General features: G+C 39.2%; 71 non-coding genes across 71 annotated transcripts; all 71 read right to left on the bottom strand.

Annotated features, from left to right (window-relative positions):
- Positions 1 to 223: 223 nt before the first annotated feature.
- On the bottom strand, positions 224 to 340 carry LOC145220900 (U5 spliceosomal RNA). The gene has a single exon (XR_013858411.1). It is a non-coding gene; the product is annotated as a U5 spliceosomal RNA (small nuclear RNA).
- A 171-nt stretch (positions 341 to 511) lies between these two features.
- Positions 512 to 653, bottom strand: LOC145221236 (U4 spliceosomal RNA). The gene has a single exon (XR_013858725.1). It is a non-coding gene; the product is annotated as a U4 spliceosomal RNA (small nuclear RNA).
- A 253-nt stretch (positions 654 to 906) lies between these two features.
- On the bottom strand, positions 907 to 1,023 carry LOC145220899 (U5 spliceosomal RNA). Its single transcript, XR_013858410.1, has one exon. It is a non-coding gene; the product is annotated as a U5 spliceosomal RNA (small nuclear RNA).
- A 171-nt stretch (positions 1,024 to 1,194) lies between these two features.
- Positions 1,195 to 1,336, bottom strand: LOC145221223 (U4 spliceosomal RNA). The gene has a single exon (XR_013858714.1). It is a non-coding gene; the product is annotated as a U4 spliceosomal RNA (small nuclear RNA).
- Positions 1,337 to 1,589: 253 nt separating this feature from the next.
- On the bottom strand, positions 1,590 to 1,706 carry LOC145220898 (U5 spliceosomal RNA). Its single transcript, XR_013858408.1, has one exon. It is a non-coding gene; the product is annotated as a U5 spliceosomal RNA (small nuclear RNA).
- A 171-nt stretch (positions 1,707 to 1,877) lies between these two features.
- LOC145221211 (U4 spliceosomal RNA) lies at positions 1,878 to 2,019 on the bottom strand. Its single transcript, XR_013858703.1, has one exon. It is a non-coding gene; the product is annotated as a U4 spliceosomal RNA (small nuclear RNA).
- A 253-nt stretch (positions 2,020 to 2,272) lies between these two features.
- LOC145220897 (U5 spliceosomal RNA) lies at positions 2,273 to 2,389 on the bottom strand. The gene has a single exon (XR_013858407.1). It is a non-coding gene; the product is annotated as a U5 spliceosomal RNA (small nuclear RNA).
- A 171-nt stretch (positions 2,390 to 2,560) lies between these two features.
- Positions 2,561 to 2,702, bottom strand: LOC145221200 (U4 spliceosomal RNA). The gene has a single exon (XR_013858692.1). It is a non-coding gene; the product is annotated as a U4 spliceosomal RNA (small nuclear RNA).
- Positions 2,703 to 2,955: 253 nt separating this feature from the next.
- Positions 2,956 to 3,072, bottom strand: LOC145220896 (U5 spliceosomal RNA). Its single transcript, XR_013858406.1, has one exon. It is a non-coding gene; the product is annotated as a U5 spliceosomal RNA (small nuclear RNA).
- A 171-nt stretch (positions 3,073 to 3,243) lies between these two features.
- On the bottom strand, positions 3,244 to 3,385 carry LOC145221188 (U4 spliceosomal RNA). The gene has a single exon (XR_013858681.1). It is a non-coding gene; the product is annotated as a U4 spliceosomal RNA (small nuclear RNA).
- A 253-nt stretch (positions 3,386 to 3,638) lies between these two features.
- Positions 3,639 to 3,755, bottom strand: LOC145220895 (U5 spliceosomal RNA). The gene has a single exon (XR_013858405.1). It is a non-coding gene; the product is annotated as a U5 spliceosomal RNA (small nuclear RNA).
- Positions 3,756 to 3,926: 171 nt separating this feature from the next.
- LOC145221176 (U4 spliceosomal RNA) lies at positions 3,927 to 4,068 on the bottom strand. Its single transcript, XR_013858670.1, has one exon. It is a non-coding gene; the product is annotated as a U4 spliceosomal RNA (small nuclear RNA).
- A 253-nt stretch (positions 4,069 to 4,321) lies between these two features.
- Positions 4,322 to 4,438, bottom strand: LOC145220894 (U5 spliceosomal RNA). Its single transcript, XR_013858404.1, has one exon. It is a non-coding gene; the product is annotated as a U5 spliceosomal RNA (small nuclear RNA).
- Positions 4,439 to 4,609: 171 nt separating this feature from the next.
- LOC145221164 (U4 spliceosomal RNA) lies at positions 4,610 to 4,751 on the bottom strand. The gene has a single exon (XR_013858659.1). It is a non-coding gene; the product is annotated as a U4 spliceosomal RNA (small nuclear RNA).
- A 253-nt stretch (positions 4,752 to 5,004) lies between these two features.
- LOC145220892 (U5 spliceosomal RNA) lies at positions 5,005 to 5,121 on the bottom strand. The gene has a single exon (XR_013858403.1). It is a non-coding gene; the product is annotated as a U5 spliceosomal RNA (small nuclear RNA).
- Positions 5,122 to 5,292: 171 nt separating this feature from the next.
- LOC145221152 (U4 spliceosomal RNA) lies at positions 5,293 to 5,434 on the bottom strand. Its single transcript, XR_013858647.1, has one exon. It is a non-coding gene; the product is annotated as a U4 spliceosomal RNA (small nuclear RNA).
- Positions 5,435 to 5,687: 253 nt separating this feature from the next.
- LOC145220891 (U5 spliceosomal RNA) lies at positions 5,688 to 5,804 on the bottom strand. Its single transcript, XR_013858402.1, has one exon. It is a non-coding gene; the product is annotated as a U5 spliceosomal RNA (small nuclear RNA).
- A 171-nt stretch (positions 5,805 to 5,975) lies between these two features.
- LOC145221140 (U4 spliceosomal RNA) lies at positions 5,976 to 6,117 on the bottom strand. Its single transcript, XR_013858636.1, has one exon. It is a non-coding gene; the product is annotated as a U4 spliceosomal RNA (small nuclear RNA).
- Positions 6,118 to 6,370: 253 nt separating this feature from the next.
- Positions 6,371 to 6,487, bottom strand: LOC145220889 (U5 spliceosomal RNA). The gene has a single exon (XR_013858400.1). It is a non-coding gene; the product is annotated as a U5 spliceosomal RNA (small nuclear RNA).
- A 171-nt stretch (positions 6,488 to 6,658) lies between these two features.
- Positions 6,659 to 6,800, bottom strand: LOC145221128 (U4 spliceosomal RNA). Its single transcript, XR_013858625.1, has one exon. It is a non-coding gene; the product is annotated as a U4 spliceosomal RNA (small nuclear RNA).
- Positions 6,801 to 7,053: 253 nt separating this feature from the next.
- On the bottom strand, positions 7,054 to 7,170 carry LOC145220888 (U5 spliceosomal RNA). Its single transcript, XR_013858399.1, has one exon. It is a non-coding gene; the product is annotated as a U5 spliceosomal RNA (small nuclear RNA).
- A 171-nt stretch (positions 7,171 to 7,341) lies between these two features.
- LOC145221116 (U4 spliceosomal RNA) lies at positions 7,342 to 7,483 on the bottom strand. The gene has a single exon (XR_013858614.1). It is a non-coding gene; the product is annotated as a U4 spliceosomal RNA (small nuclear RNA).
- A 253-nt stretch (positions 7,484 to 7,736) lies between these two features.
- Positions 7,737 to 7,853, bottom strand: LOC145220887 (U5 spliceosomal RNA). Its single transcript, XR_013858398.1, has one exon. It is a non-coding gene; the product is annotated as a U5 spliceosomal RNA (small nuclear RNA).
- A 171-nt stretch (positions 7,854 to 8,024) lies between these two features.
- Positions 8,025 to 8,166, bottom strand: LOC145221105 (U4 spliceosomal RNA). The gene has a single exon (XR_013858603.1). It is a non-coding gene; the product is annotated as a U4 spliceosomal RNA (small nuclear RNA).
- A 253-nt stretch (positions 8,167 to 8,419) lies between these two features.
- On the bottom strand, positions 8,420 to 8,536 carry LOC145220886 (U5 spliceosomal RNA). The gene has a single exon (XR_013858397.1). It is a non-coding gene; the product is annotated as a U5 spliceosomal RNA (small nuclear RNA).
- A 171-nt stretch (positions 8,537 to 8,707) lies between these two features.
- LOC145221598 (U4 spliceosomal RNA) lies at positions 8,708 to 8,849 on the bottom strand. Its single transcript, XR_013859065.1, has one exon. It is a non-coding gene; the product is annotated as a U4 spliceosomal RNA (small nuclear RNA).
- Positions 8,850 to 9,102: 253 nt separating this feature from the next.
- LOC145220885 (U5 spliceosomal RNA) lies at positions 9,103 to 9,219 on the bottom strand. Its single transcript, XR_013858396.1, has one exon. It is a non-coding gene; the product is annotated as a U5 spliceosomal RNA (small nuclear RNA).
- Positions 9,220 to 9,390: 171 nt separating this feature from the next.
- LOC145221093 (U4 spliceosomal RNA) lies at positions 9,391 to 9,532 on the bottom strand. The gene has a single exon (XR_013858591.1). It is a non-coding gene; the product is annotated as a U4 spliceosomal RNA (small nuclear RNA).
- Positions 9,533 to 9,785: 253 nt separating this feature from the next.
- LOC145220884 (U5 spliceosomal RNA) lies at positions 9,786 to 9,902 on the bottom strand. Its single transcript, XR_013858395.1, has one exon. It is a non-coding gene; the product is annotated as a U5 spliceosomal RNA (small nuclear RNA).
- Positions 9,903 to 10,073: 171 nt separating this feature from the next.
- LOC145221081 (U4 spliceosomal RNA) lies at positions 10,074 to 10,215 on the bottom strand. Its single transcript, XR_013858580.1, has one exon. It is a non-coding gene; the product is annotated as a U4 spliceosomal RNA (small nuclear RNA).
- Positions 10,216 to 10,468: 253 nt separating this feature from the next.
- LOC145220883 (U5 spliceosomal RNA) lies at positions 10,469 to 10,585 on the bottom strand. The gene has a single exon (XR_013858394.1). It is a non-coding gene; the product is annotated as a U5 spliceosomal RNA (small nuclear RNA).
- Positions 10,586 to 10,756: 171 nt separating this feature from the next.
- On the bottom strand, positions 10,757 to 10,898 carry LOC145221067 (U4 spliceosomal RNA). The gene has a single exon (XR_013858569.1). It is a non-coding gene; the product is annotated as a U4 spliceosomal RNA (small nuclear RNA).
- A 260-nt stretch (positions 10,899 to 11,158) lies between these two features.
- LOC145220882 (U5 spliceosomal RNA) lies at positions 11,159 to 11,275 on the bottom strand. The gene has a single exon (XR_013858393.1). It is a non-coding gene; the product is annotated as a U5 spliceosomal RNA (small nuclear RNA).
- A 171-nt stretch (positions 11,276 to 11,446) lies between these two features.
- LOC145221056 (U4 spliceosomal RNA) lies at positions 11,447 to 11,588 on the bottom strand. The gene has a single exon (XR_013858558.1). It is a non-coding gene; the product is annotated as a U4 spliceosomal RNA (small nuclear RNA).
- A 253-nt stretch (positions 11,589 to 11,841) lies between these two features.
- Positions 11,842 to 11,958, bottom strand: LOC145220881 (U5 spliceosomal RNA). Its single transcript, XR_013858392.1, has one exon. It is a non-coding gene; the product is annotated as a U5 spliceosomal RNA (small nuclear RNA).
- Positions 11,959 to 12,129: 171 nt separating this feature from the next.
- LOC145221045 (U4 spliceosomal RNA) lies at positions 12,130 to 12,271 on the bottom strand. Its single transcript, XR_013858547.1, has one exon. It is a non-coding gene; the product is annotated as a U4 spliceosomal RNA (small nuclear RNA).
- A 260-nt stretch (positions 12,272 to 12,531) lies between these two features.
- LOC145220880 (U5 spliceosomal RNA) lies at positions 12,532 to 12,648 on the bottom strand. The gene has a single exon (XR_013858391.1). It is a non-coding gene; the product is annotated as a U5 spliceosomal RNA (small nuclear RNA).
- Positions 12,649 to 12,819: 171 nt separating this feature from the next.
- On the bottom strand, positions 12,820 to 12,961 carry LOC145221033 (U4 spliceosomal RNA). The gene has a single exon (XR_013858536.1). It is a non-coding gene; the product is annotated as a U4 spliceosomal RNA (small nuclear RNA).
- A 253-nt stretch (positions 12,962 to 13,214) lies between these two features.
- Positions 13,215 to 13,331, bottom strand: LOC145220878 (U5 spliceosomal RNA). Its single transcript, XR_013858389.1, has one exon. It is a non-coding gene; the product is annotated as a U5 spliceosomal RNA (small nuclear RNA).
- A 171-nt stretch (positions 13,332 to 13,502) lies between these two features.
- On the bottom strand, positions 13,503 to 13,644 carry LOC145221022 (U4 spliceosomal RNA). The gene has a single exon (XR_013858525.1). It is a non-coding gene; the product is annotated as a U4 spliceosomal RNA (small nuclear RNA).
- Positions 13,645 to 13,897: 253 nt separating this feature from the next.
- LOC145220876 (U5 spliceosomal RNA) lies at positions 13,898 to 14,014 on the bottom strand. Its single transcript, XR_013858388.1, has one exon. It is a non-coding gene; the product is annotated as a U5 spliceosomal RNA (small nuclear RNA).
- A 171-nt stretch (positions 14,015 to 14,185) lies between these two features.
- LOC145221010 (U4 spliceosomal RNA) lies at positions 14,186 to 14,327 on the bottom strand. The gene has a single exon (XR_013858513.1). It is a non-coding gene; the product is annotated as a U4 spliceosomal RNA (small nuclear RNA).
- Positions 14,328 to 14,587: 260 nt separating this feature from the next.
- Positions 14,588 to 14,704, bottom strand: LOC145220875 (U5 spliceosomal RNA). The gene has a single exon (XR_013858387.1). It is a non-coding gene; the product is annotated as a U5 spliceosomal RNA (small nuclear RNA).
- A 171-nt stretch (positions 14,705 to 14,875) lies between these two features.
- Positions 14,876 to 15,017, bottom strand: LOC145220998 (U4 spliceosomal RNA). Its single transcript, XR_013858501.1, has one exon. It is a non-coding gene; the product is annotated as a U4 spliceosomal RNA (small nuclear RNA).
- A 253-nt stretch (positions 15,018 to 15,270) lies between these two features.
- On the bottom strand, positions 15,271 to 15,387 carry LOC145220874 (U5 spliceosomal RNA). Its single transcript, XR_013858386.1, has one exon. It is a non-coding gene; the product is annotated as a U5 spliceosomal RNA (small nuclear RNA).
- Positions 15,388 to 15,558: 171 nt separating this feature from the next.
- On the bottom strand, positions 15,559 to 15,700 carry LOC145220987 (U4 spliceosomal RNA). The gene has a single exon (XR_013858490.1). It is a non-coding gene; the product is annotated as a U4 spliceosomal RNA (small nuclear RNA).
- Positions 15,701 to 15,953: 253 nt separating this feature from the next.
- LOC145220873 (U5 spliceosomal RNA) lies at positions 15,954 to 16,070 on the bottom strand. The gene has a single exon (XR_013858385.1). It is a non-coding gene; the product is annotated as a U5 spliceosomal RNA (small nuclear RNA).
- Positions 16,071 to 16,241: 171 nt separating this feature from the next.
- Positions 16,242 to 16,383, bottom strand: LOC145220975 (U4 spliceosomal RNA). The gene has a single exon (XR_013858479.1). It is a non-coding gene; the product is annotated as a U4 spliceosomal RNA (small nuclear RNA).
- A 253-nt stretch (positions 16,384 to 16,636) lies between these two features.
- LOC145220872 (U5 spliceosomal RNA) lies at positions 16,637 to 16,753 on the bottom strand. Its single transcript, XR_013858384.1, has one exon. It is a non-coding gene; the product is annotated as a U5 spliceosomal RNA (small nuclear RNA).
- Positions 16,754 to 16,924: 171 nt separating this feature from the next.
- On the bottom strand, positions 16,925 to 17,066 carry LOC145221570 (U4 spliceosomal RNA). Its single transcript, XR_013859038.1, has one exon. It is a non-coding gene; the product is annotated as a U4 spliceosomal RNA (small nuclear RNA).
- A 257-nt stretch (positions 17,067 to 17,323) lies between these two features.
- LOC145220871 (U5 spliceosomal RNA) lies at positions 17,324 to 17,440 on the bottom strand. Its single transcript, XR_013858383.1, has one exon. It is a non-coding gene; the product is annotated as a U5 spliceosomal RNA (small nuclear RNA).
- Positions 17,441 to 17,611: 171 nt separating this feature from the next.
- Positions 17,612 to 17,753, bottom strand: LOC145221815 (U4 spliceosomal RNA). Its single transcript, XR_013859271.1, has one exon. It is a non-coding gene; the product is annotated as a U4 spliceosomal RNA (small nuclear RNA).
- Positions 17,754 to 18,010: 257 nt separating this feature from the next.
- On the bottom strand, positions 18,011 to 18,127 carry LOC145221353 (U5 spliceosomal RNA). Its single transcript, XR_013858835.1, has one exon. It is a non-coding gene; the product is annotated as a U5 spliceosomal RNA (small nuclear RNA).
- A 171-nt stretch (positions 18,128 to 18,298) lies between these two features.
- Positions 18,299 to 18,440, bottom strand: LOC145220756 (U4 spliceosomal RNA). The gene has a single exon (XR_013858275.1). It is a non-coding gene; the product is annotated as a U4 spliceosomal RNA (small nuclear RNA).
- A 260-nt stretch (positions 18,441 to 18,700) lies between these two features.
- LOC145220870 (U5 spliceosomal RNA) lies at positions 18,701 to 18,817 on the bottom strand. The gene has a single exon (XR_013858382.1). It is a non-coding gene; the product is annotated as a U5 spliceosomal RNA (small nuclear RNA).
- Positions 18,818 to 18,992: 175 nt separating this feature from the next.
- Positions 18,993 to 19,134, bottom strand: LOC145221817 (U4 spliceosomal RNA). The gene has a single exon (XR_013859273.1). It is a non-coding gene; the product is annotated as a U4 spliceosomal RNA (small nuclear RNA).
- Positions 19,135 to 19,391: 257 nt separating this feature from the next.
- LOC145220869 (U5 spliceosomal RNA) lies at positions 19,392 to 19,508 on the bottom strand. Its single transcript, XR_013858381.1, has one exon. It is a non-coding gene; the product is annotated as a U5 spliceosomal RNA (small nuclear RNA).
- A 171-nt stretch (positions 19,509 to 19,679) lies between these two features.
- Positions 19,680 to 19,821, bottom strand: LOC145221814 (U4 spliceosomal RNA). The gene has a single exon (XR_013859270.1). It is a non-coding gene; the product is annotated as a U4 spliceosomal RNA (small nuclear RNA).
- A 257-nt stretch (positions 19,822 to 20,078) lies between these two features.
- LOC145220868 (U5 spliceosomal RNA) lies at positions 20,079 to 20,195 on the bottom strand. The gene has a single exon (XR_013858380.1). It is a non-coding gene; the product is annotated as a U5 spliceosomal RNA (small nuclear RNA).
- Positions 20,196 to 20,370: 175 nt separating this feature from the next.
- LOC145221823 (U4 spliceosomal RNA) lies at positions 20,371 to 20,512 on the bottom strand. The gene has a single exon (XR_013859279.1). It is a non-coding gene; the product is annotated as a U4 spliceosomal RNA (small nuclear RNA).
- A 257-nt stretch (positions 20,513 to 20,769) lies between these two features.
- LOC145220866 (U5 spliceosomal RNA) lies at positions 20,770 to 20,886 on the bottom strand. Its single transcript, XR_013858377.1, has one exon. It is a non-coding gene; the product is annotated as a U5 spliceosomal RNA (small nuclear RNA).
- Positions 20,887 to 21,061: 175 nt separating this feature from the next.
- Positions 21,062 to 21,203, bottom strand: LOC145221819 (U4 spliceosomal RNA). The gene has a single exon (XR_013859275.1). It is a non-coding gene; the product is annotated as a U4 spliceosomal RNA (small nuclear RNA).
- A 260-nt stretch (positions 21,204 to 21,463) lies between these two features.
- Positions 21,464 to 21,580, bottom strand: LOC145220865 (U5 spliceosomal RNA). The gene has a single exon (XR_013858376.1). It is a non-coding gene; the product is annotated as a U5 spliceosomal RNA (small nuclear RNA).
- Positions 21,581 to 21,751: 171 nt separating this feature from the next.
- LOC145220751 (U4 spliceosomal RNA) lies at positions 21,752 to 21,893 on the bottom strand. Its single transcript, XR_013858270.1, has one exon. It is a non-coding gene; the product is annotated as a U4 spliceosomal RNA (small nuclear RNA).
- A 257-nt stretch (positions 21,894 to 22,150) lies between these two features.
- Positions 22,151 to 22,267, bottom strand: LOC145220864 (U5 spliceosomal RNA). Its single transcript, XR_013858375.1, has one exon. It is a non-coding gene; the product is annotated as a U5 spliceosomal RNA (small nuclear RNA).
- Positions 22,268 to 22,442: 175 nt separating this feature from the next.
- LOC145221569 (U4 spliceosomal RNA) lies at positions 22,443 to 22,584 on the bottom strand. Its single transcript, XR_013859037.1, has one exon. It is a non-coding gene; the product is annotated as a U4 spliceosomal RNA (small nuclear RNA).
- Positions 22,585 to 22,838: 254 nt separating this feature from the next.
- LOC145220863 (U5 spliceosomal RNA) lies at positions 22,839 to 22,955 on the bottom strand. The gene has a single exon (XR_013858374.1). It is a non-coding gene; the product is annotated as a U5 spliceosomal RNA (small nuclear RNA).
- Positions 22,956 to 23,130: 175 nt separating this feature from the next.
- Positions 23,131 to 23,272, bottom strand: LOC145220759 (U4 spliceosomal RNA). The gene has a single exon (XR_013858278.1). It is a non-coding gene; the product is annotated as a U4 spliceosomal RNA (small nuclear RNA).
- A 257-nt stretch (positions 23,273 to 23,529) lies between these two features.
- Positions 23,530 to 23,646, bottom strand: LOC145220862 (U5 spliceosomal RNA). The gene has a single exon (XR_013858373.1). It is a non-coding gene; the product is annotated as a U5 spliceosomal RNA (small nuclear RNA).
- Positions 23,647 to 23,817: 171 nt separating this feature from the next.
- Positions 23,818 to 23,959, bottom strand: LOC145221402 (U4 spliceosomal RNA). Its single transcript, XR_013858878.1, has one exon. It is a non-coding gene; the product is annotated as a U4 spliceosomal RNA (small nuclear RNA).
- A 257-nt stretch (positions 23,960 to 24,216) lies between these two features.
- On the bottom strand, positions 24,217 to 24,333 carry LOC145220860 (U5 spliceosomal RNA). The gene has a single exon (XR_013858372.1). It is a non-coding gene; the product is annotated as a U5 spliceosomal RNA (small nuclear RNA).
- Positions 24,334 to 24,418: the final 85 nt, after the last annotated feature.

Raw genomic sequence — 24,418 nt, 5'->3', positions numbered from 1 at the left:
CCCGCTTGTAACATTTATGTTTGTTGCAAATCGAGACTACGACTTTCTGTGTCAGTTTGCGATGCCCATGGTATTTAAATGATAACGATCACAAAAAAATGAAAGAGGGCACTGAGTTGCTAAGATATAGCATTTCTATGCGGAAAGCGTTTCATTAATTGTCCGATTAACCGCACCAACCATAACTGACAATGGTCATGCACATCGATTGATTGACGATTTCACCACAAGCAGTTGTTGTGGTTTCAACAAATAGCAAAGACTCTTGAAAATACCCCACTCCACGGAAATCTTTAGTAAAAGGCGAAAGATTTGCTCATGTTGAAGTGAGATCAGAGTTGCAGAACGAATAGGTAGTATTAACGAAAGAAACAGATTCCGACTTTCAGTTTGTGGTGTGTTTGGTTCAAATTTTTTGCAAATTGTCCTTTGTACAATATTTAAATCATGCCACACGATTTGTCATGTCAACACACGCTTTCTGGAGATTAAATATTAAAAGAAATCAGCGATTGCAAGAATCGTCCATATATTGCCCCTGTTAAAACCGTACAAAGCGGTAACAGGGCGGGGTATTGGGTTTAGTTTTCAACTAGCAATAATCGCGCCTCGGAATATCCTCATCAGCTACGATATCGCCTCTGCGCAAAGCTGCCTTTGGAATCTAGTTCCTTACTCTTGTGCCCGCTTGTAACATTTATGTTTGTTGCAAATCGAGACTACGACTTTCTGTGTCAGTTTGCGATGCCCATGGTATTTAAATGATAACGATCACAAAAAAATGAAAGAGGGCACTGAGTTGCTAAGATATAGCATTTCTATGCGGAAAGCGTTTCATTAATTGTCCGATTAACCGCACCAACCATAACTGACAATGGTCATGCACATCGATTGATTGACGATTTCACCACAAGCAGTTGTTGTGGTTTCAACAAATAGCAAAGACTCTTGAAAATACCCCACTCCACGGAAATCTTTAGTAAAAGGCGAAAGATTTGCTCATGTTGAAGTGAGATCAGAGTTGCAGAACGAATAGGTAGTATTAACGAAAGAAACAGATTCCGACTTTCAGTTTGTGGTGTGTTTGGTTCAAATTTTTTGCAAATTGTCCTTTGTACAATATTTAAATCATGCCACACGATTTGTCATGTCAACACACGCTTTCTGGAGATTAAATATTAAAAGAAATCAGCGATTGCAAGAATCGTCCATATATTGCCCCTGTTAAAACCGTACAAAGCGGTAACAGGGCGGGGTATTGGGTTTAGTTTTCAACTAGCAATAATCGCGCCTCGGAATATCCTCATCAGCTACGATATCGCCTCTGCGCAAAGCTGCCTTTGGAATCTAGTTCCTTACTCTTGTGCCCGCTTGTAACATTTATGTTTGTTGCAAATCGAGACTACGACTTTCTGTGTCAGTTTGCGATGCCCATGGTATTTAAATGATAACGATCACAAAAAAATGAAAGAGGGCACTGAGTTGCTAAGATATAGCATTTCTATGCGGAAAGCGTTTCATTAATTGTCCGATTAACCGCACCAACCATAACTGACAATGGTCATGCACATCGATTGATTGACGATTTCACCACAAGCAGTTGTTGTGGTTTCAACAAATAGCAAAGACTCTTGAAAATACCCCACTCCACGGAAATCTTTAGTAAAAGGCGAAAGATTTGCTCATGTTGAAGTGAGATCAGAGTTGCAGAACGAATAGGTAGTATTAACGAAAGAAACAGATTCCGACTTTCAGTTTGTGGTGTGTTTGGTTCAAATTTTTTGCAAATTGTCCTTTGTACAATATTTAAATAATGCCACACGATTTGTCATGTCAACACACGCTTTCTGGAGATTAAATATTAAAAGAAATCAGCGATTGCAAGAATCGTCCATATATTGCCCCTGTTAAAACCGTACAAAGCGGTAACAGGGCGGGGTATTGGGTTTAGTTTTCAACTAGCAATAATCGCGCCTCGGAATATCCTCATCAGCTACGATATCGCCTCTGCGCAAAGCTGCCTTTGGAATCTAGTTCCTTACTCTTGTGCCCGCTTGTAACATTTATGTTTGTTGCAAATCGAGACTACGACTTTCTGTGTCAGTTTGCGATGCCCATGGTATTTAAATGATAACGATCACAAAAAAATGAAAGAGGGCACTGAGTTGCTAAGATATAGCATTTCTATGCGGAAAGCGTTTCATTAATTGTCCGATTAACCGCACCAACCATAACTGACAATGGTCATGCACATCGATTGATTGACGATTTCACCACAAGCAGTTGTTGTGGTTTCAACAAATAGCAAAGACTCTTGAAAATACCCCACTCCACGGAAATCTTTAGTAAAAGGCGAAAGATTTGCTCATGTTGAAGTGAGATCAGAGTTGCAGAACGAATAGGTAGTATTAACGAAAGAAACAGATTCCGACTTTCAGTTTGTGGTGTGTTTGGTTCAAATTTTTTGCAAATTGTCCTTTGTACAATATTTAAATAATGCCACACGATTTGTCATGTCAACACACGCTTTCTGGAGATTAAATATTAAAAGAAATCAGCGATTGCAAGAATCGTCCATATATTGCCCCTGTTAAAACCGTACAAAGCGGTAACAGGGCGGGGTATTGGGTTTAGTTTTCAACTAGCAATAATCGCGCCTCGGAATATCCTCATCAGCTACGATATCGCCTCTGCGCAAAGCTGCCTTTGGAATCTAGTTCCTTACTCTTGTGCCCGCTTGTAACATTTATGTTTGTTGCAAATCGAGACTACGACTTTCTGTGTCAGTTTGCGATGCCCATGGTATTTAAATGATAACGATCACAAAAAAATGAAAGAGGGCACTGAGTTGCTAAGATATAGCATTTCTATGCGGAAAGCGTTTCATTAATTGTCCGATTAACCGCACCAACCATAACTGACAATGGTCATGCACATCGATTGATTGACGATTTCACCACAAGCAGTTGTTGTGGTTTCAACAAATAGCAAAGACTCTTGAAAATACCCCACTCCACGGAAATCTTTAGTAAAAGGCGAAAGATTTGCTCATGTTGAAGTGAGATCAGAGTTGCAGAACGAATAGGTAGTATTAACGAAAGAAACAGATTCCGACTTTCAGTTTGTGGTGTGTTTGGTTCAAATTTTTTGCAAATTGTCCTTTGTACAATATTTAAATAATGCCACACGATTTGTCATGTCAACACACGCTTTCTGGAGATTAAATATTAAAAGAAATCAGCGATTGCAAGAATCGTCCATATATTGCCCCTGTTAAAACCGTACAAAGCGGTAACAGGGCGGGGTATTGGGTTTAGTTTTCAACTAGCAATAATCGCGCCTCGGAATATCCTCATCAGCTACGATATCGCCTCTGCGCAAAGCTGCCTTTGGAATCTAGTTCCTTACTCTTGTGCCCGCTTGTAACATTTATGTTTGTTGCAAATCGAGACTACGACTTTCTGTGTCAGTTTGCGATGCCCATGGTATTTAAATGATAACGATCACAAAAAAATGAAAGAGGGCACTGAGTTGCTAAGATATAGCATTTCTATGCGGAAAGCGTTTCATTAATTGTCCGATTAACCGCACCAACCATAACTGACAATGGTCATGCACATCGATTGATTGACGATTTCACCACAAGCAGTTGTTGTGGTTTCAACAAATAGCAAAGACTCTTGAAAATACCCCACTCCACGGAAATCTTTAGTAAAAGGCGAAAGATTTGCTCATGTTGAAGTGAGATCAGAGTTGCAGAACGAATAGGTAGTATTAACGAAAGAAACAGATTCCGACTTTCAGTTTGTGGTGTGTTTGGTTCAAATTTTTTGCAAATTGTCCTTTGTACAATATTTAAATAATGCCACACGATTTGTCATGTCAACACACGCTTTCTGGAGATTAAATATTAAAAGAAATCAGCGATTGCAAGAATCGTCCATATATTGCCCCTGTTAAAACCGTACAAAGCGGTAACAGGGCGGGGTATTGGGTTTAGTTTTCAACTAGCAATAATCGCGCCTCGGAATATCCTCATCAGCTACGATATCGCCTCTGCGCAAAGCTGCCTTTGGAATCTAGTTCCTTACTCTTGTGCCCGCTTGTAACATTTATGTTTGTTGCAAATCGAGACTACGACTTTCTGTGTCAGTTTGCGATGCCCATGGTATTTAAATGATAACGATCACAAAAAAATGAAAGAGGGCACTGAGTTGCTAAGATATAGCATTTCTATGCGGAAAGCGTTTCATTAATTGTCCGATTAACCGCACCAACCATAACTGACAATGGTCATGCACATCGATTGATTGACGATTTCACCACAAGCAGTTGTTGTGGTTTCAACAAATAGCAAAGACTCTTGAAAATACCCCACTCCACGGAAATCTTTAGTAAAAGGCGAAAGATTTGCTCATGTTGAAGTGAGATCAGAGTTGCAGAACGAATAGGTAGTATTAACGAAAGAAACAGATTCCGACTTTCAGTTTGTGGTGTGTTTGGTTCAAATTTTTTGCAAATTGTCCTTTGTACAATATTTAAATAATGCCACACGATTTGTCATGTCAACACACGCTTTCTGGAGATTAAATATTAAAAGAAATCAGCGATTGCAAGAATCGTCCATATATTGCCCCTGTTAAAACCGTACAAAGCGGTAACAGGGCGGGGTATTGGGTTTAGTTTTCAACTAGCAATAATCGCGCCTCGGAATATCCTCATCAGCTACGATATCGCCTCTGCGCAAAGCTGCCTTTGGAATCTAGTTCCTTACTCTTGTGCCCGCTTGTAACATTTATGTTTGTTGCAAATCGAGACTACGACTTTCTGTGTCAGTTTGCGATGCCCATGGTATTTAAATGATAACGATCACAAAAAAATGAAAGAGGGCACTGAGTTGCTAAGATATAGCATTTCTATGCGGAAAGCGTTTCATTAATTGTCCGATTAACCGCACCAACCATAACTGACAATGGTCATGCACATCGATTGATTGACGATTTCACCACAAGCAGTTGTTGTGGTTTCAACAAATAGCAAAGACTCTTGAAAATACCCCACTCCACGGAAATCTTTAGTAAAAGGCGAAAGATTTGCTCATGTTGAAGTGAGATCAGAGTTGCAGAACGAATAGGTAGTATTAACGAAAGAAACAGATTCCGACTTTCAGTTTGTGGTGTGTTTGGTTCAAATTTTTTGCAAATTGTCCTTTGTACAATATTTAAATAATGCCACACGATTTGTCATGTCAACACACGCTTTCTGGAGATTAAATATTAAAAGAAATCAGCGATTGCAAGAATCGTCCATATATTGCCCCTGTTAAAACCGTACAAAGCGGTAACAGGGCGGGGTATTGGGTTTAGTTTTCAACTAGCAATAATCGCGCCTCGGAATATCCTCATCAGCTACGATATCGCCTCTGCGCAAAGCTGCCTTTGGAATCTAGTTCCTTACTCTTGTGCCCGCTTGTAACATTTATGTTTGTTGCAAATCGAGACTACGACTTTCTGTGTCAGTTTGCGATGCCCATGGTATTTAAATGATAACGATCACAAAAAAATGAAAGAGGGCACTGAGTTGCTAAGATATAGCATTTCTATGCGGAAAGCGTTTCATTAATTGTCCGATTAACCGCACCAACCATAACTGACAATGGTCATGCACATCGATTGATTGACGATTTCACCACAAGCAGTTGTTGTGGTTTCAACAAATAGCAAAGACTCTTGAAAATACCCCACTCCACGGAAATCTTTAGTAAAAGGCGAAAGATTTGCTCATGTTGAAGTGAGATCAGAGTTGCAGAACGAATAGGTAGTATTAACGAAAGAAACAGATTCCGACTTTCAGTTTGTGGTGTGTTTGGTTCAAATTTTTTGCAAATTGTCCTTTGTACAATATTTAAATAATGCCACACGATTTGTCATGTCAACACACGCTTTCTGGAGATTAAATATTAAAAGAAATCAGCGATTGCAAGAATCGTCCATATATTGCCCCTGTTAAAACCGTACAAAGCGGTAACAGGGCGGGGTATTGGGTTTAGTTTTCAACTAGCAATAATCGCGCCTCGGAATATCCTCATCAGCTACGATATCGCCTCTGCGCAAAGCTGCCTTTGGAATCTAGTTCCTTACTCTTGTGCCCGCTTGTAACATTTATGTTTGTTGCAAATCGAGACTACGACTTTCTGTGTCAGTTTGCGATGCCCATGGTATTTAAATGATAACGATCACAAAAAAATGAAAGAGGGCACTGAGTTGCTAAGATATAGCATTTCTATGCGGAAAGCGTTTCATTAATTGTCCGATTAACCGCACCAACCATAACTGACAATGGTCATGCACATCGATTGATTGACGATTTCACCACAAGCAGTTGTTGTGGTTTCAACAAATAGCAAAGACTCTTGAAAATACCCCACTCCACGGAAATCTTTAGTAAAAGGCGAAAGATTTGCTCATGTTGAAGTGAGATCAGAGTTGCAGAACGAATAGGTAGTATTAACGAAAGAAACAGATTCCGACTTTCAGTTTGTGGTGTGTTTGGTTCAAATTTTTTGCAAATTGTCCTTTGTACAATATTTAAATAATGCCACACGATTTGTCATGTCAACACACGCTTTCTGGAGATTAAATATTAAAAGAAATCAGCGATTGCAAGAATCGTCCATATATTGCCCCTGTTAAAACCGTACAAAGCGGTAACAGGGCGGGGTATTGGGTTTAGTTTTCAACTAGCAATAATCGCGCCTCGGAATATCCTCATCAGCTACGATATCGCCTCTGCGCAAAGCTGCCTTTGGAATCTAGTTCCTTACTCTTGTGCCCGCTTGTAACATTTATGTTTGTTGCAAATCGAGACTACGACTTTCTGTGTCAGTTTGCGATGCCCATGGTATTTAAATGATAACGATCACAAAAAAATGAAAGAGGGCACTGAGTTGCTAAGATATAGCATTTCTATGCGGAAAGCGTTTCATTAATTGTCCGATTAACCGCACCAACCATAACTGACAATGGTCATGCACATCGATTGATTGACGATTTCACCACAAGCAGTTGTTGTGGTTTCAACAAATAGCAAAGACTCTTGAAAATACCCCACTCCACGGAAATCTTTAGTAAAAGGCGAAAGATTTGCTCATGTTGAAGTGAGATCAGAGTTGCAGAACGAATAGGTAGTATTAACGAAAGAAACAGATTCCGACTTTCAGTTTGTGGTGTGTTTGGTTCAAATTTTTTGCAAATTGTCCTTTGTACAATATTTAAATAATGCCACACGATTTGTCATGTCAACACACGCTTTCTGGAGATTAAATATTAAAAGAAATCAGCGATTGCAAGAATCGTCCATATATTGCCCCTGTTAAAACCGTACAAAGCGGTAACAGGGCGGGGTATTGGGTTTAGTTTTCAACTAGCAATAATCGCGCCTCGGAATATCCTCATCAGCTACGATATCGCCTCTGCGCAAAGCTGCCTTTGGAATCTAGTTCCTTACTCTTGTGCCCGCTTGTAACATTTATGTTTGTTGCAAATCGAGACTACGACTTTCTGTGTCAGTTTGCGATGCCCAAGGTATTTAAATGATAACGATCACAAAAAAATGAAAGAGGGCACTGAGTTGCTAAGATATAGCATTTCTATGCGGAAAGCGTTTCATTAATTGTCCGATTAACCGCACCAACCATAACTGACAATGGTCATGCACATCGATTGATTGACGATTTCACCACAAGCAGTTGTTGTGGTTTCAACAAATAGCAAAGACTCTTGAAAATACCCCACTCCACGGAAATCTTTAGTAAAAGGCGAAAGATTTGCTCATGTTGAAGTGAGATCAGAGTTGCAGAACGAATAGGTAGTATTAACGAAAGAAACAGATTCCGACTTTCAGTTTGTGGTGTGTTTGGTTCAAATTTTTTGCAAATTGTCCTTTGTACAATATTTAAATAATGCCACACGATTTGTCATGTCAACACACGCTTTCTGGAGATTAAATATTAAAAGAAATCAGCGATTGCAAGAATCGTCCATATATTGCCCCTGTTAAAACCGTACAAAGCGGTAACAGGGCGGGGTATTGGGTTTAGTTTTCAACTAGCAATAATCGCGCCTCGGAATATCCTCATCAGCTACGATATCGCCTCTGCGCAAAGCTGCCTTTGGAATCTAGTTCCTTACTCTTGTGCCCGCTTGTAACATTTATGTTTGTTGCAAATCGAGACTACGACTTTCTGTGTCAGTTTGCGATGCCCATGGTATTTAAATGATAACGATCACAAAAAAATGAAAGAGGGCACTGAGTTGCTAAGATATAGCATTTCTATGCGGAAAGCGTTTCATTAATTGTCCGATTAACCGCACCAACCATAACTGACAATGGTCATGCACATCGATTGATTGACGATTTCACCACAAGCAGTTGTTGTGGTTTCAACAAATAGCAAAGACTCTTGAAAATACCCCACTCCACGGAAATCTTTAGTAAAAGGCGAAAGATTTGCTCATGTTGAAGTGAGATCAGAGTTGCAGAACGAATAGGTAGTATTAACGAAAGAAACAGATTCCGACTTTCAGTTTGTGGTGTGTTTGGTTCAAATTTTTTGCAAATTGTCCTTTGTACAATATTTAAATAATGCCACACGATTTGTCATGTCAACACACGCTTTCTGGAGATTAAATATTAAAAGAAATCAGCGATTGCAAGAATCGTCCATATATTGCCCCTGTTAAAACCGTACAAAGCGGTAACAGGGCGGGGTATTGGGTTTAGTTTTCAACTAGCAATAATCGCGCCTCGGAATATCCTCATCAGCTACGATAACGCCTCTGCGCAAAGCTGCCTTTGGAATCTAGTTCCTTACTCTTGTGCCCGCTTGTAACATTTATGTTTGTTGCAAATCGAGACTACGACTTTCTGTGTCAGTTTGCGATGCCCATGGTATTTAAATGATAACGATCACAAAAAAATGAAAGAGGGCACTGAGTTGCTAAGATATAGCATTTCTATGCGGAAAGCGTTTCATTAATTGTCCGATTAACCGCACCAACCATAACTGACAATGGTCATGCACATCGATTGATTGACGATTTCACCACAAGCAGTTGTTGTGGTTTCAACAAATAGCAAAGACTCTTGAAAATACCCCACTCCACGGAAATCTTTAGTAAAAGGCGAAAGATTTGCTCATGTTGAAGTGAGATCAGAGTTGCAGAACGAATAGGTAGTATTAACGAAAGAAACAGATTCCGACTTTCAGTTTGTGGTGTGTTTGGTTCAAATTTTTTGCAAATTGTCCTTTGTACAATATTTAAATAATGCCACACGATTTGTCATGTCAACACACGCTTTCTGGAGATTAAATATTAAAAGAAATCAGCGATTGCAAGAATCGTCCATATATTGCCCCTGTTAAAACCGTACAAAGCGGTAACAGGGCGGGGTATTGGGTTTAGTTTTCAACTAGCAATAATCGCGCCTCGGAATATCCTCATCAGCTACGATATCGCCTCTGCGCAAAGCTGCCTTTGGAATCTAGTTCCTTACTCTTGTGCCCGCTTGTAACATTTATGTTTGTTGCAAATCGAGACTACGACTTTCTGTGTCAGTTTGCGATGCCCATGGTATTTAAATGATAACGATCACAAAAAAATGAAAGAGGGCACTGAGTTGCTAAGATATAGCATTTCTATGCGGAAAGCGTTTCATTAATTGTCCGATTAACCGCACCAACCATAACTGACAATGGTCATGCACATCGATTGATTGACGATTTCACCACAAGCAGTTGTTGTGGTTTCAACAAATAGCAAAGACTCTTGAAAATACCCCACTCCACGGAAATCTTTAGTAAAAGGCGAAAGATTTGCTCATGTTGAAGTGAGATCAGAGTTGCAGAACGAATAGGTAGTATTAACGAAAGAAACAGATTCCGACTTTCAGTTTGTGGTGTGTTTGGTTCAAATTTTTTGCAAATTGTCCTTTGTACAATATTTAAATAATGCCACACGATTTGTCATGTCAACACACGCTTTCTGGAGATTAAATATTAAAAGAAATCAGCGATTGCAAGAATCGTCCATATATTGCCCCTGTTAAAACCGTACAAAGCGGTAACAGGGCGGGGTATTGGGTTTAGTTTTCAACTAGCAATAATCGCGCCTCGGAATATCCTCATCAGCTACGATATCGCCTCTGCGCAAAGCTGCCTTTGGAATCTAGTTCCTTACTCTTGTGCCCGCTTGTAACATTTATGTTTGTTGCAAATCGAGACTACGACTTTCTGTGTCAGTTTGCGATGCCCATGGTATTTAAATGATAACGATCACAAAAAAATGAAAGAGGGCACTGAGTTGCTAAGATATAGCATTTCTATGCGGAAAGCGTTTCATTAATTGTCCGATTAACCGCACCAACCATAACTGACAATGGTCATGCACATCGATTGATTGACGATTTCACCACAAGCAGTTGTTGTGGTTTCAACAAATAGCAAAGACTCTTGAAAATACCCCACTCCACGGAAATCTTTAGTAAAAGGCGAAAGATTTGCTCATGTTGAAGTGAGATCAGAGTTGCAGAACGAATAGGTAGTATTAACGAAAGAAACAGATTCCGACTTTCAGTTTGTGGTGTGTTTGGTTCAAATTTTTTGCAAATTGTCCTTTGTACAATATTTAAATAATGCCACACGATTTGTCATGTCAACACACGCTTTCTGGAGATTAAATATTAAAAGAAATCAGCGATTGCAAGAATCGTCCATATATTGCCCCTGTTAAAACCGTACAAAGCGGTAACAGGGCGGGGTATTGGGTTTAGTTTTCAACTAGCAATAATCGCGCCTCGGAATATCCTCATCAGCTACGATATCGCCTCTGCGCAAAGCTGCCTTTGGAATCTAGTTCCTTACTCTTGTGCCCGCTTGTAACATTTATGTTTGTTGCAAATCGAGACTACGACTTTCTGTGTCAGTTTGCGATGCCCATGGTATTTAAATGATTACGATCACAAAACAATTAAGAGGGCACTGAGTTGCTAAGATATAGCATTTATATGCGGAAAGCGTTTCATTAATTGTCCTAACACAGAATAAACTGCACCAACCATAACTGACAATGGTCATGCACATCGATTGATTGACGATTTCACCACAAGCAGTTGTTGTGGTTTCAACAAATAGCAAAGACTCTTGAAAATACCCCACTCCACGGAAATCTTTAGTAAAAGGCGAAAGATTTGCTCATGTTGAAGTGAGATCAGAGTTGTAGAACGAATAGGTAGTATTAACGAAAGAAACAGATTCCGACTTTCAGTTTGTGGTGTGTTTGGTTCAAATTTTTTGCAAATTGTCCTTTGTACAATATTTAAATAATGCCACACGATTTGTCATGTCAACACACGCTTTCTGGAGATTAAATATTAAAAGAAATCAGCGATTGCAAGAATCGTCCATATATTGCCCCTGTTAAAACCGTACAAAGCGGTAACAGGGCGGGGTATTGGGTTTAGTTTTCAACTAGCAATAATCGCGCCTCGGAATATCCTCATCAGCTACGATATCGCCTCTGCGCAAAGCTGCCTTTGGAATCTAGTTCCTTACTCTTGTGCCCGCTTGTAACATTTATGTTTGTTGCAAATCGAGACTACGACTTTCTGTGTCAGTTTGCGATGCCCATGGTATTTAAATGATAACGATCACAAAAAAATGAAAGAGGGCACTGAGTTGCTAAGATATAGCATTTCTATGCGGAAAGCGTTTCATTAATTGTCCGATTAACCGCACCAACCATAACTGACAATGGTCATGCACATCGATTGATTGACGATTTCACCACAAGCAGTTGTTGTGGTTTCAACAAATAGCAAAGACTCTTGAAAATACCCCACTCCACGGAAATCTTTAGTAAAAGGCGAAAGATTTGCTCATGTTGAAGTGAGATCAGAGTTGCAGAACGAATAGGTAGTATTAACGAAAGAAACAGATTCCGACTTTCAGTTTGTGGTGTGTTTGGTTCAAATTTTTTGCAAATTGTCCTTTGTACAATATTTAAATAATGCCACACGATTTGTCATGTCAACACACGCTTTCTGGAGATTAAATATTAAAAGAAATCAGCGATTGCAAGAATCGTCCATATATTGCCCCTGTTAAAACCGTACAAAGCGGTAACAGGGCGGGGTATTGGGTTTAGTTTTCAACTAGCAATAATCGCGCCTCGGAATATCCTCATCAGCTACGATATCGCCTCTGCGCAAAGCTGCCTTTGGAATCTAGTTCCTTACTCTTGTGCCCGCTTGTAACATTTATGTTTGTTGCAAATCGAGACTACGACTTTCTGTGTCAGTTTGCGATGCCCATGGTATTTAAATGATTACGATCACAAAACAATTAAGAGGGCACTGAGTTGCTAAGATATAGCATTTATATGCGGAAAGCGTTTCATTAATTGTCCTAACACAGAATAAACTGCACCAACCATAACTGACAATGGTCATGCACATCGATTGATTGACGATTTCACCACAAGCAGTTGTTGTGGTTTCAACAAATAGCAAAGACTCTTGAAAATACCCCACTCCACGGAAATCTTTAGTAAAAGGCGAAAGATTTGCTCATGTTGAAGTGAGATCAGAGTTGTAGAACGAATAGGTAGTATTAACGAAAGAAACAGATTCCGACTTTCAGTTTGTGGTGTGTTTGGTTCAAATTTTTTGCAAATTGTCCTTTGTACAATATTTAAATAATGCCACACGATTTGTCATGTCAACACACGCTTTCTGGAGATTAAATATTAAAAGAAATCAGCGATTGCAAGAATCGTCCATATATTGCCCCTGTTAAAACCGTACAAAGCGGTAACAGGGCGGGGTATTGGGTTTAGTTTTCAACTAGCAATAATCGCGCCTCGGAATATCCTCATCAGCTACGATATCGCCTCTGCGCAAAGCTGCCTTTGGAATCTAGTTCCTTACTCTTGTGCCCGCTTGTAACATTTATGTTTGTTGCAAATCGAGACTACGACTTTCTGTGTCAGTTTGCGATGCCCATGGTATTTAAATGATAACGATCACAAAAAAATGAAAGAGGGCACTGAGTTGCTAAGATATAGCATTTCTATGCGGAAAGCGTTTCATTAATTGTCCGATTAACCGCACCAACCATAACTGACAATGGTCATGCACATCGATTGATTGACGATTTCACCACAAGCAGTTGTTGTGGTTTCAACAAATAGCAAAGACTCTTGAAAATACCCCACTCCACGGAAATCTTTAGTAAAAGGCGAAAGATTTGCTCATGTTGAAGTGAGATCAGAGTTGCAGAACGAATAGGTAGTATTAACGAAAGAAACAGATTCCGACTTTCAGTTTGTGGTGTGTTTGGTTCAAATTTTTTGCAAATTGTCCTTTGTACAATATTTAAATAATGCCACACGATTTGTCATGTCAACACACGCTTTCTGGAGATTAAATATTAAAAGAAATCAGCGATTGCAAGAATCGTCCATATATTGCCCCTGTTAAAACCGTACAAAGCGGTAACAGGGCGGGGTATTGGGTTTAGTTTTCAACTAGCAATAATCGCGCCTCGGAATATCCTCATCAGCTACGATATCGCCTCTGCGCAAAGCTGCCTTTGGAATCTAGTTCCTTACTCTTGTGCCCGCTTGTAACATTTATGTTTGTTGCAAATCGAGACTACGACTTTCTGTGTCAGTTTGCGATGCCCATGGTATTTAAATGATAACGATCACAAAAAAATGAAAGAGGGCACTGAGTTGCTAAGATATAGCATTTCTATGCGGAAAGCGTTTCATTAATTGTCCGATTAACCGCACCAACCATAACTGACAATGGTCATGCACATCGATTGATTGACGATTTCACCACAAGCAGTTGTTGTGGTTTCAACAAATAGCAAAGACTCTTGAAAATACCCCACTCCACGGAAATCTTTAGTAAAAGGCGAAAGATTTGCTCATGTTGAAGTGAGATCAGAGTTGCAGAACGAATAGGTAGTATTAACGAAAGAAACAGATTCCGACTTTCAGTTTGTGGTGTGTTTGGTTCAAATTTTTTGCAAATTGTCCTTTGTACAATATTTAAATAATGCCACACGATTTGTCATGTCAACACACGCTTTCTGGAGATTAAATATTAAAAGAAATCAGCGATTGCAAGAATCGTCCATATATTGCCCCTGTTAAAACCGTACAAAGCGGTAACAGGGCGGGGTATTGGGTTTAGTTTTCAACTAGCAATAATCGCGCCTCGGAATATCCTCATCAGCTACGATATCGCCTCTGCGCAAAGCTGCCTTTGGAATCTAGTTCCTTACTCTTGTGCCCGCTTGTAACATTTATGTTTGTTGCAAATCGAGACTACGACTTTCTGTGTCAGTTTGCGATGCCCATGGTATTTAAATGATTACGATCACAAAACAATTAAGAGGGCACTGAGTTGCTAAGATATAGCATTTATATGCGGAAAGCGTTTCATTAATTGTCCTAACACAGAATAAACTGCACCAACCATAACTGACAATGGTCATGCACATCGATTGATTGACGATTTCACCACAAGCAGTTGTTGTGGTTTCAACAAATAGCAAAGACTCTTGAAAATACCCCACTCCACGGAAATCTTTAGTAAAAGGCGAAAGATTTGCTCATGTTGAAGTGAGATCAGAGTTGTAGAACGAATAGGTAGTATTAACGAAAGAAACAGATTCCGACTTTCAGTTTGTGGTGTGTTTGGTTCAAATTTTTTGCAAATTGTCCTTTGTACAATATTTAAATAATGCCACACGATTTGTCATGTCAACACACGCTTTCTGGAGATTAAATATTAAAAGAAATCAGCGATTGCAAGAATCGTCCATATATTGCCCCTGTTAAAACCGTACAAAGCGGTAACAGGGCGGGGTATTGGGTTTAGTTTTCAACTAGCAATAATCGCGCCTCGGAATATCCTCATCAGCTACGATATCGCCTCTGCGCAAAGCTGCCTTTGGAATCTAGTTCCTTACTCTTGTGCCCGCTTGTAACATTTATGTTTGTTGCAAATCGAGACTACGACTTTCTGTGTCAGTTTGCGATGCCCATGGTATTTAAATGATAACGATCACAAAAAAATGAAAGAGGGCACTGAGTTGCTAAGATATAGCATTTCTATGCGGAAAGCGTTTCATTAATTGTCCGATTAACCGCACCAACCATAACTGACAATGGTCATGCACATCGATTGATTGACGATTTCACCACAAGCAGTTGTTGTGGTTTCAACAAATAGCAAAGACTCTTGAAAATACCCCACTCCACGGAAATCTTTAGTAAAAGGCGAAAGATTTGCTCATGTTGAAGTGAGATCAGAGTTGCAGAACGAATAGGTAGTATTAACGAAAGAAACAGATTCCGACTTTCAGTTTGTGGTGTGTTTGGTTCAAATTTTTTGCAAATTGTCCTTTGTACAATATTTAAATAATGCCACACGATTTGTCATGTCAACACACGCTTTCTGGAGATTAAATATTAAAAGAAATCAGCGATTGCAAGAATCGTCCATATATTGCCCCTGTTAAAACCGTACAAAGCGGTAACAGGGCGGGGTATTGGGTTTAGTTTTCAACTAGCAATAATCGCGCCTCGGAATATCCTCATCAGCTACGATATCGCCTCTGCGCAAAGCTGCCTTTGGAATCTAGTTCCTTACTCTTGTGCCCGCTTGTAACATTTATGTTTGTTGCAAATCGAGACTACGACTTTCTGTGTCAGTTTGCGATGCCCATGGTATTTAAATGATAACGATCACAAAAAAATGAAAGAGGGCACTGAGTTGCTAAGATATAGCATTTCTATGCGGAAAGCGTTTCATTAATTGTCCGATTAACCGCACCAACCATAACTGACAATGGTCATGCACATCGATTGATTGACGATTTCACCACAAGCAGTTGTTGTGGTTTCAACAAATAGCAAAGACTCTTGAAAATACCCCACTCCACGGAAATCTTTAGTAAAAGGCGAAAGATTTGCTCATGTTGAAGTGAGATCAGAGTTGCAGAACGAATAGGTAGTATTAACGAAAGAAACAGATTCCGACTTTCAGTTTGTGGTGTGTTTGGTTCAAATTTTTTGCAAATTGTCCTTTGTACAATATTTAAATAATGCCACACGATTTGTCATGTCAACACACGCTTTCTGGAGATTAAATATTAAAAGAAATCAGCGATTGCAAGAATCGTCCATATATTGCCCCTGTTAAAACCGTACAAAGCGGTAACAGGGCGGGGTATTGGGTTTAGTTTTCAACTAGCAATAATCGCGCCTCGGAATATCCTCATCAGCTACGATATCGCCTCTGCGCAAAGCTGCCTTTGGAATCTAGTTCCTTACTCTTGTGCCCGCTTGTAACATTTATGTTTGTTGCAAATCGAGACTACGACTTTCTGTGTCAGTTTGCGATGCCCAAGGTATTTAAATGATAACGATCACAAAAAAATGAAAGAGGGCACTGAGTTGCTAAGATATAGCATTTCTATGCGGAAAGCGTTTCATTAATTGTCCGATTAACCGCACCAACCATAACTGACAATGGTCATGCACATCGATTGATTGACGATTTCACCACAAGCAGTTGTTGTGGTTTCAACAAATAGCAAAGACTCTTGAAAATACCCCACTCCACGGAAATCTTTAGTAAAAGGCGAAAGATTTGCTCATGTTGAAGTGAGATCAGAGTTGCAGAACGAATAGGTAGTATTAACGAAAGAAACAGATTCCGACTTTCAGTTTGTGGTGTGTTTGGTTCAAATTTTTTGCAAATTGTCCTTTGTACAATATTTAAATAATGCCACACGATTTGTCATGTCAACACACGCTTTCTGGAGATTAAATATTAAAAGAAATCAGCGATTGCAAGAATCGTCCATATATTGCCCCTGTTAAAACCGTACAAAGCGGTAACAGGGCGGGGTATTGGGTTTAGTTTTCAACTAGCAATAATCGCGCCTCGGAATATCCTCATCAGCTACGATATCGCCTCTGCGCAAAGTTGCCTTTTGAATCTAGTTCCTTACTCTTGTGCCCGCTTGTAACATTTATGTTTGTTGTAAATCGAGACTACGACTTTCTGTGTCAGTTTGCGATGCCCATGGTATTTAAATGATAACGATCACAAAAAAATAAATAAAAGAGGGCACTGAGTTGTTAAGATATAGCATTTATATGCGGAAAGCGTTTCATTAATTGTCCTATTAACCGCACCAACCATAACTGGCAATGGTCATGCACATCGATTGATTGACGATTTCACCACAAGCAGTTGTTGTGGTTTCAACAAATAGCAAAGACTCTTGAAAATACCCCACTCCACGGAAATCTTTAGTAAAAGGCGAAAGATTTGCTCATGTTGAAGTGAGATCAGAGTTGTAGAACGAATAGGTAGTATTAACGAAAGAAACAGATTCCGACTTTCAGTTTGTGGTGTGTTTGGTTCAAATTTTTTGCAAATTGTCCTTTGTACAATATTTATATAATGCCACACGATTTGTCATGTCAACACACGCTTTCTGGAGATTAAATACTAAAAGAAATCAGCGATTGCAAGAATCGTCCATCTATTGCCTCTGTTAAAACCGTACAAAGCGGTAACAGGGCGGGGTATTGGGTTTAGTTTTCAACTAGCAATAATCGCGCCTCGGAATATCCTCATCAGCTACGATATCGCCTCTGCGCAAAGTTGCCTTTTGAATCTAGTTCCTTACTCTTGTGCCCGCTTGTAACATTTATGTTTGTTGTAAATCGAGACTACGACTTTCTGTGTCAGTTTGCGATGCCCATGGTATTTAAATGATAACGATCACAAAAAAATAAATAAAAGAGGGCACTGAGTTGTTAAGATATAGCATTTATATGCGGAAAGCGTTTCATTAATTGTCCTATTAACCGCACCAACCATAACTGGCAATGGTCATGCACATCGATTGATTGACGATTTCACCACAAGCAGTTGTTGTGGTTTCAACAAATAGCAAAGACTCTTGAAAATACCCCACTCCACGGAAATCTTTAGTAAAAGGCGAAAGATTTGCTCATGTTGAAGTGAGATCACAGTTGTAGAACGAATAGGTAGTATTAACGAAAGAAACAGATTCCGACTTTCAGTTTGTGGTGTGTTTGGTTCAAATTTTTTGCAAATTGTCCTTTGTACAATATTTATATAATGCCACACGATTTGTCATGTCAACACACGCTTTCTGGAGATTAAATACTAAAAGAAATCAGCGATTGCAAGAATCGTCCATCTATTGCCTCTGTTAAAACCGTACAAAGCGGTAACAGGGCGGGGTATTGGGTTTAGTTTTCAACTAGCAATAATCGCGCCTCGGAATATCCTCATCAGCTACGATATCGCCTCTGCGCAAACTTGCCTTTTGAATCTAGTTCCTTACTCTTGTGCCCGCTTGTAACATTTATGTTTGTTGTAAATCGAGACTACGACTTTCTGTGTCAGTTTGCGATGCCCATGGTATTTAAATGATTACGATCACAAAACAATTAAGAGGGCACTGAGTTGCTAAGATATAGCATTTATATGCGGAAAGCGTTTCATTAATTGTCCTAACACAGAATAAACTGCACCAACCATAACTGACAATGGTCATGCACATCGATTGATTGACGATTTCACCACAAGCAGTTGTTGTGGTTTCAACAAATAGCAAAGACTCTTGAAAATACCCCACTCCACGGAAATCTTTAGTAAAAGGCGAAAGATTTGCTCATGTTGAAGTGAGATCAGAGTTGTAGAACGAATAGGTAGTATTAACGAAAGAAACAGATTCCGACTTTCAGTTTGTGGTGTGTTTGGTTCAAATTTTTTGCAAATTGTCCTTTGTACAATATTTAAATAATGCCACACGATTTGTCATGTCAACACACGCACGCTTTCTGGAGATTAAATATTAAAAGAAATCAGCGATTGCAAGAATCGTCCATATATTGCCTCTGTTAAAACCGTACAAAGCGGTAACAGGGCGGGGTATTGGGTTTAGTTTTCAACTAGCAATAATCGCGCCTCGGAATATCCTCATCAGCTACGATATCGCCTCTGCGCAAACTTGCCTTTTGAATCTAGTTCCTTACTCTTGTGCCCGCTTGTAACATTTATGTTTGTTGTAAATCGAGACTACGACTTTCTGTGTCAGTTTGCGATGCCCATGGTATTTAAATGATAACGATCACAAAAAAATAAATAAAAGAGGGCACTGAGTTGTTAAGATATAGCATTTATATGCGGAAAGCGTTTCATTAATTGTCCTATTAACCGCACCAACCATAACTGACAATGGTCATGCACATCGATTGATTGACGATTTCACCACAAGCAGTTGTTGTGGTTTCAACAAATAGCAAAGACTCTTGAAAATACCCCACTCCACGGAAATCTTTAGTAAAAGGCGAAAGATTTGCTCATGTTGAAGTGAGATCAGAGTTGTAGAACGAATAGGTAGTATTAACGAAAGAAACAGATTCCGACTTTCAGTTTGTGGTGTGTTTGGTTCAAATTTTTTGCAAATTGTCCTTTGTACAATATTTATATAATGCCACACGATTTGTCATGTCAACACACGCTTTCTGGAGATTAAATACTAAAAGAAATCAGCGATTGCAAGAATCGTCCATCTATTGCCTCTGTTAAAACCGTACAAAGCGGTAACAGGGCGGGGTATTGGGTTTAGTTTTCAACTAGCAATAATCGCGCCTCGGAATATCCTCATCAGCTACGATATCGCCTCTGCGCAAAGTTGCCTTTTGAATCTAGTTCCTTACTCTTGTGCCCGCTTGTAACATTTATGTTTGTTGTAAATCGAGACTACGACTTTCTGTGTCAGTTTGCGATGCCCATGGTATTTAAATGATAACGATCACAAAAAAATAAATAAAAGAGGGCACTGAGTTGTTAAGATATAGCATTTATATGCGGAAAGCGTTTCATTAATTGTCCTATTAACCGCACCAACCATAACTGACAATGGTCATGCACATCGATTGATTGACGATTTCACCACAAGCAGTTGTTGTGGTTTCAACAAATAGCAAAGACTCTTGAAAATACCCCACTCCACGGAAATCTTTAGTAAAAGGCGAAAGATTTGCTCATGTTGAAGTGAGATCAGAGTTGTAGAACGAATAGGTAGTATTAACGAAAGAAACAGATTCCGACTTTCAGTTTGTGGTGTGTTTGGTTCAAATTTTTTGCAAATTGTCCTTTGTACAATATTTATATAATGCCACACGATTTGTCATGTCAACACACGCACGCTTTCTGGAGATTAAATATTAAAAGAAATCAGCGATTGCAAGAATCGTCCATATATTGCCTCTGTTAAAACCGTACAAAGCGGTAACAGGGCGGGGTATTGGGTTTAGTTTTCAACTAGCAATAATCGCGCCACGGAATATCCTCATCAGCTACGATATCGCCTCTGCGCAAAGTTGCCTTTTGAATCTAGTTCCTTACTCTTGTGCCCGCTTGTAACATTTATGTTTGTTGTAAATCGAGACTACGACTTTCTGTGTCAGTTTGCGATGCCCATGGTATTTAAATGATAACGATCACAAAAAAATAAATAAAAGAGGGCACTGAGTTGTTAAGATATAGCATTTATATGCGGAAAGCGTTTCATTAATTGTCCTATTAACCGCACCAACCATAACTGGCAATGGTCATGCACATCGATTGATTGACGATTTCACCACAAGCAGTTGTTGTGGTTTCAACAAATAGCAAAGACTCTTGAAAATACCCCACTCCACGGAAATCTTTAGTAAAAGGCGAAAGATTTGCTCATGTTGAAGTGAGATCAGAGTTGTAGAACGAATAGGTAGTATTAACGAAAGAAACAGATTCCGACTTTCAGTTTGTGGTGTGTTTGGTTCAAATTTTTTGCAAATTGTCCTTTGTACAATGTTTAAATAATGCCACACGATTTGTCATGTCAACACACGCACGCTTTCTGGAGATTAAATATTAAAAGAAATCAGCGATTGCAAGAATCGTCCATATATTGCTTCTGTTAAAACCGTACAAAGCGGTAACAGGGCGGGGTATTGGGTTTAGTTTTCAACTAGCAATAATCGCGCCTCGGAATATCCTCATCAGCTACGATATCGCCTCTGCGCAAAGTTGCCTTTTGAATCTAGTTCCTTACTCTTGTGCCCGCTTGTAACATTTATGTTTGTTGAAAATCGAGACTACGACTTTCTGTGTCAGTTTGCGATGCCCATGGTATTTAAATGATTACGATCACAAAACAATTAAGAGGGCACTGAGTTGCTAAGATATAGCATTTGTATGCGGAAAGCGTTTCATTAATTGTCCTAACACAGAATAAACTGCACCAACCATAACTGACAATGGTCATGCACATCGATTGATTGACGATTTCACCACAAGCAGTTGTTGTGGTTTCAACAAATAGCAAAGACTCTTGAAAATACCCCACTCCACGGAAATCTTTAGTAAAAGGCGAAAGATTTGCTCATGTTGAAGTGAGATCAGAGTTGTAGAACGAATAGGTAGTATTAACGAAAGAAACAGATTCCGACTTTCAGTTTGTGGTGTGTTTGGTTCAAATTTTTTGCAAATTGTCCTTTGTACAATATTTAAATAATGCCACACGATTTGTCATGTCAACACACGCTTTCTGGAGATTAAATATTAAAAGAAATCAGCGATTGCAAGAATCGTCCATATATTGCTTCTGTTAAAACCGTACAAAGCGGTAACAGGGCGGGGTATTGGGTTTAGTTTTCAACTAGCAATAATCGCGCCTCGGAATATCCTCATCAGCTACGATATCGCCTCTGCGCAAATTTGCCTTTTGAATCTAGCTCCTTACTCTTGTGCCCGCTTGTAACATTTATGTTTGTTGTAAATCGAGACTACGACTTTCTTTGTCAGTTTGCGATGCCCATGGTATTTAAATGATAACGATCACAAAAAAATAAATAAAAGAGGGCACTGAGTTGTTAAGATATAGCATTTATATGCGGAAAGCGTTTCATTAATTGTCCTATTAACCGCACCAACCATAACTGACAATGGTCATGCACATCGATTGATTGACGATTTCACCACAAGCAGTTGTTGTGGTTTCAACAAATAGCAAAGACTCTTGAAAATACCCCACTCCACGGAAATCTTTAGTAAAAGGCGAAAGATTTGCTCATGTTGAAGTGAGATCAGAGTTGTAGAACGAATAGGTAGTATTAACGAAAGAAACAGATTCCGACTTTCAGTTTGTGGTGTGTTTGGTTCAAATTTTTTGCAAATTGTCCTTTGTACAATATTTATATAATGCCACACGATTTGTCATGTCAACACACGCACGCTTTCTGGAGATTAAATATTAAAAGAAATCAGCGATTGCAAGAATCGTCCATATATTGCCCCTGTTAAAACCGTACAAAGCGGTAACAGGGCGGGGTATTGGGTTTAGTTTTCAACTAGCAATAATCGCGCCTCGGAATATCCTCATCAGCTACGATATCGCCTCTGCGCAAAGTTGCCTTTTGAATCTAGTTCCTTACTCTTGTGCCCGCTTGTAACATTTATGTTTGTTGTAAATCGAGACTACACCTTTCTGTGTCAGTTTGCGATGCCCATGGTATTTAAATGATAACGATCACAAAAAAAATAAAAGAGGGCACTGAGTTGCTAAGATATAGCATTTCTATGCAGAAAGTGTTTCATTAATTGTCCTATTAACCGCACCAACCATAACTGACAATGGTCATGCACATCGATTGATTGACGATTTCACCACAAGCAGTTGTTGTGGTTTCAACAAATAGCAAAGACTCTTGAAAATACCCCACTCCACGGAAATCTTTAGTAAAAGGCGAAAGATTTGCTCATGTTGAAGTGAGATCAGAGTTGTAGAACGAATAGGTAGTATTAACGAAAGAAACAGATTCCGACTTTCAGTTTGTGGTGTGTTTGGTTCAAATTTTTTGCAAATTGTCCTTTGTACAATATTTATATAATGCCACACGATTTGTCATGTCAACACACGCACGCTTTCTGGAGATTAAATATTAAAAGAAATCAGCGATTGCAAGAATCGTCCATATATTGCCTCTGTTAAAACCGTACAAAGCGGTAACAGGGCGGGGTATTGGGTTTAGTTTTCAACTAGCAATAATCGCGCCACGGAATATCCTCATCAGCTACGATATCGCCTCTGCGCAAACTTGCCTTTTGAATCTAGTTCCTTACTCTTGTGCCCGCTTGTAACATTTATGTTTGTTGTAAATCGAGACTACGACTTTCTGTGTCAGTTTGCGATGCCCATGGTATTTAAATGATAACGATCACAAAAAAATAAATAAAAGAGGGCACTGAGTTGTTAAGATATAGCATTTATATGCGGAAAGCGTTTCATTAATTGTCCTATTAACCGCACCAACCATAACTGGCAATGGTCATGCACATCGATTGATTGACGATTTCACCACAAGCAGTTGTTGTGGTTTCAACAAATAGCAAAGACTCTTGAAAATACCCCACTCCACGGAAATCTTTAGTAAAAGGCGAAAGATTTGCTCATGTTGAAGTGAGATCAGAGTTGTAGAACGAATAGGTAGTATTAACGAAAGAAACAGATTCCGACTTTCAGTTTGTGGTGTGTTTGGTTCAAATTTTTTGCAAATTGTCCTTTGTACAATATTTATATAATGCCACACGATTTGTCATGTCAACACACGCTTTCTGGAGATTAAATATTAAAAGAAATCAGCGATTGCAAGAATCGTCCATATATTGCCTCTGTTAAAACCGTACAAAGCGGTAACAGGGCGGGGTATTGGGTTTAGTTTTCAACTAGCAATAATCGCGCCTCGGAATATCCTCATCAGCTACGATATCGCCTCTGCGCAAAGTTGCCTTTTGAATCTAGTTCCTTACTCTTGTGCCCGCTTGTAACATTTATGTTTGTTGTAAATCGAGACTACGACTTTCTGTGTCAGTTTGCGATGCCCATGGTATTTAAATGATAACGATCACAAAAAAATAAATAAAAGAGGGCACTGAGTTGTTAAGATATAGCATTTATATGCGGAAAGCGTTTCATTAATTGTCCTATTAACCGCACCAACCATAACTGGCAATGGTCATGCACATCGATTGATTGACGATTTCACCACAAGCAGTTGTTGTGGTTTCAACAAATAGCAAAGACTCTTGAAAATACCCCACTCCACGGAAATCTTTAGTAAAAGGCGAAAGATTTGCTCATGTTGAAGTGAGATCAGAGTTGTAGAACGAATAGGTAGTATTAACGAAAGAAACAGATTCCGACTTTCAGTTTGTGGTGTGTTTGGTTCAAATTTTTTGCAAATTG

This window comes from Phallusia mammillata, chromosome 3 (assembly GCF_965637545.1).
Source record: "Phallusia mammillata chromosome 3, kaPhaMamm4.hap1.1, whole genome shotgun sequence".
In the NCBI taxonomy this organism is placed as follows: domain Eukaryota; kingdom Metazoa; phylum Chordata; class Ascidiacea; order Phlebobranchia; family Ascidiidae; genus Phallusia; species Phallusia mammillata.
The sequence above is the reverse complement of the archived record's forward strand: the minus strand, read 5'-3'. Positions and strand labels throughout refer to the sequence as shown.